The sequence below is a fragment of the Grampus griseus genome (genome assembly GCF_964374135.1).
Source record: "Grampus griseus genome assembly, chromosome: 3".
NCBI classification, from domain to species: domain Eukaryota; kingdom Metazoa; phylum Chordata; class Mammalia; order Artiodactyla; family Delphinidae; genus Grampus; species Grampus griseus.
In genome coordinates this window covers 43174288-43185693 of record NC_139019.1, presented here as the reverse complement: position 1 = coordinate 43185693, position 11406 = coordinate 43174288, and the positions used below count along the sequence as shown (strand labels likewise).

General features: G+C 38.8%; 1 long non-coding RNA gene across 2 annotated transcripts; it reads right to left on the bottom strand.

Annotated features, from left to right (window-relative positions):
* Positions 1–261: 261 nt before the first annotated feature.
* Positions 262–11099, bottom strand: LOC309821116. Of its 2 annotated transcripts, none has more exons than XR_014296570.1 (5): positions 11050–11099; positions 7466–7558; positions 2391–2516; positions 766–957; positions 262–689 (listed from the first exon to the last, which is right to left on the bottom strand). It is a non-coding gene; the product is annotated as an uncharacterized lncRNA (long non-coding RNA). The 2 variants fall into 2 exon arrangements; XR_014296571.1 differs by having other exon boundaries at positions 7466–7553; positions 11050–11074.
* Positions 11100–11406: the final 307 nt, after the last annotated feature.

Genomic DNA, 11406 nt, shown 5'->3' with positions numbered 1-11406 from the left:
GAGCAGAGACCATGTCTTGTTTATATTCAAGTTCCCAGTACCTAGTACAGTCCCTGGCTCATGTTAGGTGCTCAGTAAATGTTTAGTAAGTTGAGTTGAAGTGACTCTAACCATACCAGTATCTACTGGAAAAAATGTACAACCTAAAAGTTGAGAATTAAAAATATTTTATTTGGCTGACAAAACTGAGGACTTAAGCCCAGGACACAGCCTCTCCGATAGCCCTGAGACATGGCTCCGAAGAGGTAAGGGAGAGGGCAGGATACATAGGAGGTTTTGCAACAAAGACCAGGTAGTCAGAACTTCAAAGGATACTGTTAATTAAAGAAAACCAGATATCTCAAGGAATTTAGTGCTTGTCTTTGTATGGGAAGATGCAAGAGCCTGGGCTTATGGAAATTATTCCTTTGATATGCACCTCAGCTATCTGAGGCCAGTATCCTGTGCTTTCCCATCCCAAGTCTCCTCAGGGTGCATCACAGCGGTGGCTGCAGGACTGAGGGCTTGGCAGCCAGCAGCCCATTCGTTTCCATCCTGAGTTCCCTCAGGGCTCACCGTCCAGGGTAGATGTAGTGACTTGAAGGCTGCAACATCCTTTGTTTACGGATATGGCAGGCAACATTTTTTTCCATTGATACCAGTATGACTCCCTTGTTCACTTTAGAGCAGATGCTGTATTTACCGGGAATCTGCATGAGCAAAACAGACTGGTGTTGGTTCGTTATCAGTTTGTTTGCTCTTGAGTACAAGCAGCAGAATACCTACCTAAAAGTTACTTAAGTAGAGAGGTTTATTTTCTCTCCACACAAGAAGTCCAGAGGTAGGATCTGTTCTGAGGCCTGATGAGGACATGGGGGAGTCAGGTCTTTCCCTTATTCCACTGCTCATTCCTCAGTGGGTCAGCGTCGTCTCCTCTCCTAGTCCCAGCATGGCTGCCACAGCTCCAAGAGCTACCTCCTCAGCAGTTGCATGCAAGGCAGAAAGCAAGGATCAGGGTAGTCTCTCTGACTTTCTCTCTATCCTTCGTCAAGAGGAAATCTTCTCCAGAAGCCTCAGGATACTTCCCCTTACATTTCATCGGCCCAGAGTGGATCACATAGTCCCTCTTACACTAAACATGGTGCAGAGGAGTGGAATCACTCTCAAAGGCTTCCACAATCTGAGGCATCTCTTACCCAGGGGAGCAGTTTCTCTTCCCTAGCCACATTGACCCCAACACCTGAGCAGAGTGGACAAGGGGGGAATGCTTTGGTAAACAACCAAGAGTGTCAGCCCAGACTCAATCTCCATCATGACAACAGTCTGCTCAGGCTTTCGACCTACAGATATAAGTCTAAGTTGTCTACTTCCCAGGGCAGATAACCAGTTAATAGAGAAAGAGGAGACTTTAAGAGACCCAGGACTGTATTATTATTTTAAATTCGTGCCTTTTCAGAATTTACAGGGAGAGTTAAACTACCCTGCCACAGAGTGATTTTATTTTATGGGAAATTGTCTTAAATGTTTTCACGAGGTTAAAAATCCCACCCAGATATACTTCTCCTCGTAAAGGAGAAATAACACAAACTTTACTCTGAGCTATACTTAATCCATATACATGGGAGTACGTGACATTTTGACTGATATCAGATCTTTAATATTTGAGCCTATAGTTTTTACAGTACAATTTTGTTATGCCAATCTAAATTCTGTAGGAGGATGTGGATGAAGGAACTCAAACTGATGGCAAATGTAAATGTCTCCGGTATGCTCTAAAATAGCAAAACAGCCTGTTTTAAAGATAAATAGGCTATTTGAAAACAGTATTTTGTTGGAGTATAGATGAAACAACACTGGCCATGAGTTGATTGATTTTAGTGGGTACATGGGGGTAACAGTATATGGAGATTCAGTATATTCGTCCACCTTTCATATAAAAAGCAAAAATATAAATAAAAAGGATTTTTAAAAATTAGTGATAGTAGATGCAAGAGGGAAGAGATATGGGAACATATGTATATGTATAACTGATTCACTTTGTTATAAAGCAGAAACGAACACACCATTGTAAAGCAATTATACCCCAATAAAGATGTTAAAAAAAATTAGTGATAGTAATAAAAATGTTAAATGATTTATGCAAATTTTCCATACTGATATACAAACTCTTCAATATAGAAAATGAAAGATTTAGAATTTGAAAGAAGCACTGGAAAGTAAAAACAAATTCTCCAGATGTGCAAAGATTTTCTTATAATTTCCATTTATTTTATAGCTTTAGGAGCATAAATATGAGATAACTAGGAACTGTAGTAATTCAGAAATCTACAAATTGATTGAAATGTGATCATTTGGAGCAGTGGGTTATGCAGAGAAATACCATAAGGCAGAAGAATGGCAAAAATACTTACTACCCTTTCAGATAGCTCACGTTGGAGGAAGCGCAGGAATCCAACTCCCAAGGTCTGGTTTAGAATTTCACCTGAGACCTGTGAGGTCATTAAAGAAAACACACTTCCTGCTAGTTCTGTGTGTTGCTAAAGGAATAAAGAAAAAGAACATCATTCTATGCAAGCATGTAACAAAAGAAGCTGACCTAAACCCAGGGACCAGGCAGGCTTTCCCTGGGAAGTCGTAACCGAGGTAAGATCTAAAGGAAGTAGAGGAGTTAAGCAGGTGATGGGTGACTTGGAGGAGGAGGCACTGCAGTCAGAGGGAATACCCATCCTGCGGTGGGAGGGGCCAGAGTGCTTCTCCAGGAACTACCTAAGGCCTGGGTGGCTTGCAGGGCCTGGATTGAGGAGAGAGAAGAGGGGAGATGAAGCTGCAGAGGAGAGCAGGGATCAGACCACATGAGACTTGGAGACCACATTGAGAGAAGCAGAGGACCAGGAGTGATGGGAGAAGGGACTCCTCTGAGGATGGGTTCAACAGGCCTAGGCCAAGAAGACAGAAAGCCAGTATCTTAGTCTGTTCAGGCCACCAGAACAAAATAACCTTAGACTGGTGGCTTAAACACTAGAACTTTATCTCCTCATAGCTCTGGAGGTTGGGAAGTCCAAGATCAAGGTGCCAGCCAATTTGGTTTATGGTGAGAGCCTCTTCCTGGCTTGCAGATGGCCTCTTTCTTGCTGAAGAAGGAGAGAAATAGAAATAGAGAGGAAGTGAAAGAGAGAGAATGAGAGAGAGTGAGCTCTCTGTTGTCTCTTCATATAAAGACACTAATCCTATCAGATTAGGACTCCCACCCTGATGATCTCATTAACTATCATTATTTCCTTAAATGCCGTATCTCCAAATATAGTCACATTTTGGTGTTAGGGCTTCAACATATGAATTTTGAGAGGACACAATTCAGTCCCTAACAGCCAGTAAGTGAATCTCTATGATGGTACCTGGCCAGTGGCTTCTCAAAGTAGTTGTAGTCCTGAAACCCGATTTTGAATCATTTCCTGTGTGCTGGGCACGAATCCCCCTCTGGCACAGCCCAGCCGTGATAAGACTCTGAGATCACCTTGCGTGAAGATCACCTTGAGTGAAGCTAGAGCGCGTGGGAGTGTGGGTGGTGAGGTAGGTGGGGTGACGAGGAGCCAGGGGCAGGAGCTGGAGCAATGTTAGGGGATAATCAGAATCTCTTCCCCGATGGGTCTCAGATGTAACTGGGAGGTGCCTGAATGCCAGCAGTCAATGCAGAATGGGGGCCTGAGTTAGTGAATTCGGTTGTTGACAAAAGGGGTGACACAAGAAGGCTGGAGCACCAGAGGACAGTTGGATGACAACAGTTTGTTTTCTCTGATTCTGTGACTAGCTTCTTTGGCTATTTGCTGGAAAATACAGTGTGTAGGAGTTATTTCCTCTCAGCTGTGGAATGCATTTATTATTTCTTCTCTTTGATGCGGAAGACAGCATCTGTTTGGCCTTCCACAGGATAGGAATTCCTGGTGTAAAAAAGTGATGTGAATGCTGTGGAGCAATTATTCTGAACCAAGGGAGGAGGCTAATAGCCTTCTGGGAGTGACCTTTCTCAGTTTTAGGACTAACAGCTGGCCCGGTGTGCATATTGTAAAATGTCTCCAGAGAGAGCTGATGATTGATGCCCCTAGAGGAAAAACGCATGCAGAGTCAGAGAATGTTGGCAATGGATGGAACCTTGGGACCACCTAGGGCAGCCTCCTTCCCTGGCAGCTGAGGACAGTAAACCAGAGAGAGATTTGTGTTTGAGTCAAGGTCATAGGCAGTCAGTGGCAGAGCAGGGACAAGAGTCTGGGCCTTCTGGGTCCCAGTCTCTACTCTTTCTATCAAACTTTTTCTACCTGTATCAGGTAATTGCACAGGGTCTAGGAAATCCCCCCCGACAGAACTCCTTTTTCCAACCTCCTTTTTCCTCTTGTCCAGAGGTTTTCCTTTCCTCTCCTAAATACCACAATGAAAAAACCCAAAAGTTGAATAACCTTGTGAAACCCAGAAAGAGAGAAACTACAAATGGAAGAAAGATCAGGGTCAGTTGAGGGTACTATAAACTAACCTGGGCTCCAAATAAAATAGGCACAATTTTAATATTTCCCTTGGCTTGTTTCTCTCACCTCTTTCAGTGTTATTATATTTTGCTTGGTTAATTGCATTTTTTGTAAGACATTCTAAATCTTTTATGAAACAAGTTTGAATAAGCAAATATGAGAAAGAAAAATACATTTGTGGACAAAGAGCAAGAAGAAATATAGAAGGACAGAGAGGCAACTCCCTCTTTGCATGGAAGCTGCGTGTAGTCATCATACACATCACCCTTGGGGGCAAAGATAGATGCTGAAGCCCTAGTTTACTTTTGGTTTCCCATTTTCTTGCTATTTATATGGCACACAGAATCACTTATCAAATTCCACATTTCCCAGGTCAGTCTAGTTAAATCAGTCATTAAGACGACACTTCACTGTACACATATAATGTTGTGTGTGTGTGTGTATACTCTATATACTCTTAAAAATATGAAACTAGTTCAAGAGTTCAGGACAAATAGGCAAATGGAATGGAATGGAGATCTAAGAGAGAGAGAGAAAGACCACAGAGAGTATATCAGGGAACTTGATCTATGACAATGGTCATATATTAATCAATAGGGAGAAAAACTGTTTAGTGACAGTGTTAGGAAATTGGGGTCACTATATTAAAAAGCAAAACAGGATCCATTCTTTATACCAATACAAAGCGAGACTCCAGTTGGATGAGAGACCTAAATGTGAAGATGAAACCCTACATCTAGTAGAATAAAATGTAAAATAATTTTTTTGTATGGCTCAGAATGGGGAAGGGCATTCTGAAAAGACCCAAAACCCTCTACCATGATAGACAGAGATGGATGGCAGATTGGGGGAAGGATTTCCACCACAAACCAAATATTTATAATGACTTAACTGGTAAAGGGTTTATACAGGATTCCTACAAATCGATGAGAAAAAAGACAAAATATTCAATGCAAAAATGGGCAAGGTATAAAAAGGCAGATTACATAAGAGGAAATCTAAATGGCTAACACATATATGAAGACATGATAAAATGAATAGTAATCAAAGAAATGACATATGGGTTTATTCCCCTCAAATTCATAAAATTAGAAACTTGATAATGTCAAGTGTGTGTGTGGCGGGGGGAGTAGATGGTGAAACAAACTTGTATGTGCTCCTGGTAGAACTGTAACTGGGTATAGACATTCTGGAGAGCAATGTGGTAGTATTTAGTCCACTAATGTGCATGAATCTTACTTTGTGTAGTAATACCACTCCTGAGAGGTTCCTGCACAGACCCTTAGGAGTACAGGTACACATGTGTATCATTGCTTTTTCTTTTTTTGGCAGTGGAAAGTTGAAGGGCAAATTAGGAGTCCATAACTAGGGAAACTGACAGGGAAAAAGTGGAATATGATGTAGTCAGAAGCAATAAACTAGATACACACACAAATAAATCTTAAAATCATAATGATGCATGAGAAAAATGAGGAAAAGGACAAAGTTTTTCTTTGCACACTATAATTTATGTAAAGTGAAAAAACATACATGTAAAAAATACCAGACAATTTACAAAGAAACATACAGTTTCAAAGATAAGTGTCAAACACATTCAGGGCGTAGCCTAAAATGGGGAAGAGGATGGTGGTAGTTGTTAAAGACCACTTGGAATATGTTTAAAAATGAAACAAGTTTGAGGCATGGTGTGAGTGATGATGTTAATGTCATGAAATGAGGCTGATGATTCAATCAACCCTCAATATCTGAGGTCAAACATAAATATGTAAAATGAAATAATATAAAGTAAAGTAACATAAAATAAGTAAAAACAAAGCCATTGAAAGATCTTAAATGTTCCCTTTAATTCTAAGGACTGCAGAAAAAGTAAATATTTGATGACGGGTTCATTTGATGCCCCCCCCACCCCGCTTTTTCTCTCTGGTTGTTTGCTTCCTTATTAGTAATAATTTGAAAAAAACTAATTTGGGAGACAGCGATTCCTAGCTATCTTCCAGTATTACTTACTCCTTCTTCTATAGTAAAAGTATCCTGTATTATAGCTGGACATGTGGCTGTCTGGAATAAAGATGTCATTCGAAGACCCCCTTGCAGTTAGATGTAGCCATGGGACTAAGTTCTAGTCAGTGGGGTGTGAGGAGAAACAGTATTTCTCCAGCCATGCACAAGGATGTTTTCAATCTTCACATCCTACTCCCTAACACCTAGCATTATCCAGCTGTCTGACTTTTACAAGTTCTGGGATGTATAAATCCAGGCACAGACTAGCTCCTTAACTTTAATCAACAGTGAACGTTTGTCAACATCATAAATAGCACAAGTACACTTGACAACATCAAAAATACCATAAGTATGTTGAAACCAAAATTCACAGACTGATAAGAATGCATCCTTGGGGTGGGTTACCCCTGCAGAGACAGAGCAAGAGGAAAAAAGAGCCAAGACAGACTTGTCCTAAGTGGCCATTGCTCTGGACTGGGTCCAAAGGCCCTGAAGTTGTAATTCCAGTTTGGGCACTAATTCCCACTGGACCCCAAGCAGGTCAGTTCACTGCAGTCAGCAAAATGGAGAGACTAATAAGGGCCTCTCCTCAGGGCAATGAGAAGTAAAGTTTGTGAAATACTTTGAAAAGAACGCTTGTTGTTACAGTTTGCAAAGAGGGAAGCACTAAGAAGCAGAGGTCTTCGGCTTAGCAGGGACAGAAAAGGTCAGCATATCCCAGCCCATGCACTGATCTAATTAATCACCGGGCAGCCCTCCCACCAGCCAAATTCAGATGTCTGTCTTTCTTTCCATATAATGTCTAGAAAGTACAGATGAATATGAAAGAGTCTAAGTTTCTACTGAGAGGATAAAATGCTGTACCCCTGTGAGTCTGTGTATATGCATGTGTGCATGTGCATGTGTGCACGTGTGCACGTATGAGCATTGTTACAGAGCTGTAATACATGTCAGTATGCATCTCTCACCTTAAGAAATTCTTCTCGAATTAATTCTTTTTCAGGTGAAAATCATATCTCCCTTTTACCTTTGCATTTGGAGAGACTTGCGATAGCTCTTCTCTAGAGAGAAACAATTTAAGGCATGAGTTATCTGTTCATATTCTATGTCTTACCAATAGAATGACTTGTCTTTTTTTCCAGGGATAAAACTGAACCCAAAGACATTCTGGCTTTATTCAAAGCATTCACAAAAGGGAGACATTAATTATGGTTGCTATAGGTCTGCACTATTAAGCAAAGTTCATATACCTGTGGGTCTAGTCCTGTGAGCTTCCAGAGGGAGCTGATCAAACATAAAAATACTAATCACACAAAAACTAATAAATGAATTCAGCAAGGTAACAGAATACAAGAGTAACATACAGAAATATGTTGCATTTCTTTACACTAACAATGGAATATCAGAAAGAGAAAGTTAAAAAAATCCCTTTTAAAATCACATTAAAAACAATAAAAAATAAAATCAGAATACACCTGACCTAAGAATACACCTGACCAAGGAGGTGAAAGACTTATATGTTGAGAACGATAAAACATCGATAAAGGAAATTAAAGGTGATTCAAAGAAATGGAAAGGTATCTTATGCTCTTGGATTGGAAGGATTAATATAGTTAATATGGCCATACTACCCAAAGCAATCTACAGATTTAATGTGATCCCTATCAAATTACCCATGAAATTTTCCACAGAACTAAAATAAATAGTCCTAAAACGTATATGGAACCATAAAAGACCCAGAATTGCAAAAGCAATACTGAGGAAAAAGAACAAAGCTGGAGGCATAACCGTCCCAGACTTCAGACAATACTACAAAGCTACAGTAATCAAAACAGCATGGTATTGGCACAAAAACAGACATATAGATAAGTGGAACAGAATAGAGAGCCCAGAAATAAACCCACACACCTACAGTCAATTAATCTTCAACAAAGGAGGTGAGAACATACAACACAGTGGAGAAAAGACAGTCTCTTCAGTAAGTGGTGCTGGGAAAACTGGACAGCTACACGTAAAAGAATGAAATTAGAACATTCTCTAACACCATATAAAAAATAAACTCAAAATGGATTAAAGGCCTAAATGTAAAACCGGATACTATAAAACTCCTAGAGGAAAACATAGGTAAAACACTCTTTGACATAAACCACAGCAGTATTTTTTTGGATCCATCTCCTAGAGCAATAGAAATAAAAACAAAAATAAACAAATGGTACCTAATTAAACTTACAAGGTTTTGCAAAGCAAAGGAAACCATAAACAAAATTAAAAGACAGCTTATAGACTGGAAGAAAATTTTGCAAATGATGTGACTGACAAGGGATTAATTTCCAAAATATACAAAGAGCTCATGCAGCTCAATGTCAAAAAATCAAACAACCCAGTCAAAAAATGGGCAGAAGACCTAAACAGACATTTCTCCAAAAATGACCTCCAGATGTTCAACATGAAAAGGTGCTCAGTGTCACTAATTATTAGAGAAATGCAAATCAAAACTACAGTAAGGTATCACCTCACACCAGTCAGAATGGCCATCATCAAAAAGTCTATAAATAATAAATGCTGGAGAGGGTGTGGAGAAAAGGTAACCCTCCTACACTATTGGTGGGAATGTAAATTGGTATAGCCACTATGGAGAACTGTATGTAGGTTCCTTAAAAAACTAAAAAAAGAGCTACCATGTGATTCAGCAATCCCACTCCTGGACATATATCTAGAAAAGACGAAAACTCTAATTCGAAAAGATACGTGGACCCCAGTGTTCATTGCAGCACTATTTACAATAGCCAAGACATGGAAGCAACCTAAATGTCCATCAACAGAGGAATGGATAAAGAAGATATGGTACATATGTACAATAGAGTATTACTCAGCCATAAAAAAGAATGAAATAATGCCATTTGCAGCAACATGGATGGACCTAGAGATTATCATACTAAGTGAAGTCAGTCAGACAGAGAAAGATAAGTATAATATGATATCACTTCTGTGTTGGACAACGTGATACAAATGAATTTGTTTACAAAGCAAGCTCACAGACTTTGAAAACAAACTTATGGCTACCAAAGGGGAAAGGTGGGGAGGGATAAATTAGGAGTTTGGGATTAACATATGGACACTACTAAATATAAAATAGGGAATCAACAAGGACCTATGTATAGAACAGGGAACTCTTCTCAATACTTTGTAATAAGCTATATGGGAAAAGAATCTGAAATAGAATAGATATATGTGTATGTATAAATAAATCACTTTGCTGTATACCTAAAACTAACACAACATTCTAAATCAATTATACTCCAATATAAAATAAAAATTAAAAAAATAGAAATAGAATTTGATTAATAAACAGATGTGATGGGATCAAGAAGACAGGCTGTGGCAACAGAATTTCAGTGACTATAAATATGCATGGCAGAGGTTTTCCTGCGTTCTTGGGGCTGTAATTTCATGAACAAGCTAAGTCCCATTCTGATTGCTCTCTGTTTTCTAATAGACATAGTAAACAAACTTATGGTTACCAAAGGGGAATGGGGGGTGGGGTGGGGCAGGGATAAATTAGGAGTTTGGGGTTAACAGATACATACTACTTTACATAAAATAGATAAAAAAGAAGGACCTATGGTATAGCACAGGGAACTATATTCAGTATCTTGTAATAACCTATAATAGAAAAGAATCTGAGAAAGAATATATATATTCATATATACACACACACACATATATGTACACCTGAAACTAACACACACACACATATATGTACACCTGAAACTAACACAACATTGTAAATTAACTATACTCCATTTAAAAAAATATACCAATAATATGAAAGTGCTTTGTAACATTAGCTGTCCCCAAAATAAGACTAAATTTGCAAAGTATGCAGATGAGAATGTCTGTCACCTGCTTATACCAGAAATTATTAAGTCTTAGTGAAAGATACCTAATTTGTGATAAACTGAATGTTCAAAATATAAATTTGTTTTCTGTATTTTAAAAATAACTTCTTATTGACAGGGCATCAAAACCAGTTCATTCATTCAACAAACATTTTTTAGGAAAGTACTTTATGCCAGATGGGAAACTTCAGCATAGAAATAAAAATTCTATAAAAGGATTAAGTGGAAATTATAGAGCTGAAAACTACAATATCAGAAATAAAGAATTCATTTAATGTGTTTAACTACATGGCTGGACACAGGAGAAGAAAGGATCAGTGAATTTGAAGACAGGTCAATAGAGATTATCCAAACTGAACCACAAAGAGGAAAAGAAATGAAGGGGGGAAAAAAAAACAACACTGAATAGAAAGTTCTAGATATGTGAGACAGTATCAGATGGTCTAATATACATTTAGTTGGTGTCACAGTTGGATAGGAGGAAGAGAATGGGGCAGAAGAAACACTTGTAGAGATAGGAGTAAGAATTGTCCGAAGTTGATGAAAGATATTGCCCCACACATCAAAGAAGCTCTAAAAACTATCCAAGAGTTTCCTATTCCCTCTAGAATAAACCCCAAGTTCACAGAGTACATAGTCAGGGTCTTGCTTACCTCTCCAACTTTATCTTCATGCAGATTTTCCTCATCTAAGTCACTCCAACTGCTCTCTCAGTTCTTCTTCCAGATTTTCCCCTGGCTGGTACATCATCTGCATATTCACATTTTAGTTCAGATGTCAGCTTCTCAGAGAGATCTTGTCTGACTATTGTATCTAAAGTTGTCAAACCTCAGCCCCAGTTCTCAGCTGCCTATTACTCTACATTTTATTATTATGGATTTTTTTTATAGCAAAGATAATTATTTGAATTTATCTTAATAATTTACTTTCTGACTTCACTATTTTATTTCTTCACATATTGGAATGTAAGCATTTTGAAAGCAGGAAGCATGATTTCTCATTCAATAGCA